Source organism: Coenobita brevimanus, chromosome 90, assembly GCF_032717465.1.
Source record: "Coenobita brevimanus isolate Jiangsu-jjx chromosome 90, ASM3271746v2, whole genome shotgun sequence".
Lineage (NCBI taxonomy): Eukaryota > Metazoa > Arthropoda > Malacostraca > Decapoda > Coenobitidae > Coenobita > Coenobita brevimanus.
In genome coordinates this window covers 495,904-496,831 of record NC_137043.1, presented here as the reverse complement: position 1 = coordinate 496,831, position 928 = coordinate 495,904, and positions in this window count along the sequence as shown.

Sequence of the window (928 nt, the reverse complement as noted above, 5' to 3'; positions counted from 1 at the left end):
CCAGCTTGGATCCTGTCATCATTCTTGTGAGTACTTAGTATTTTCTTTGTATATTCCTTAACAACGTTCCTTCCATATGTAGTGGACTCCTTGATGTAGAGGATGTTTCTGTCTGTCTGTCTGTCTGTCTCTCTCTGTCTCTGTCTCTCTCTCTGATTATATTCCTTATGCGTGTTAACCTAACATTCCTTCTTAGTCCCCTCCTTTTTCTTTCCCCCGTACCCTCTCACCCCCTCCCTCACCACAACCCCCACCCTCATCCTTACCTGACCTTCCCCCTCTCCGTCCTCTCCCTCCCCTTCCTCCCCCTTTATCCACTCCCCCTCCTACCTCTCCTCCTCCCCCTTTACCCTTCCCCCTTACTCCCCCTCTACTTCTGATTACTTCTTCGAACGTTCTTCCCCAAATATTTTCCAATATGCGATTCAGCCTCACATTTTCGTATACCTCGATAATTCTGGGCATTATTTACTTCACTATTCTCTCTATATATCTTTTTTACTCATCAGTTGCCTTTGTGGTTTCGGGAGTTTTTCATGTTACTTTACAAAATAGTGAGTAATTAATTCTTCGCCATTCTTATCTGCGTTTTTTAATATTTTTGGTAGTCCTCCATAATCTTTAATTATTTATTTATTTATCTTTTGTTTGCGTGTTTATATTTTGCCTTTCAGACTTACGAGTGAGGAAGTGTTCGACACCTTTCAGCACATTTAATCTATATCCAAATTAGTTTCTCATCTTCAGTTATATTTATAGTACCGTTTTCTGTTGTTTTTCGAAATAAGGTGTCGTGTTTTTTTTATTTTTTTATTGGTCTTATATTTTTATAAGTATATATAAACAGATTTCCATTTCCTAAGCATTCACATAGTTTTTTTTTTTTTTTCGAAATATGGAAATCGGTTTATTTAGGATATACCGCCAC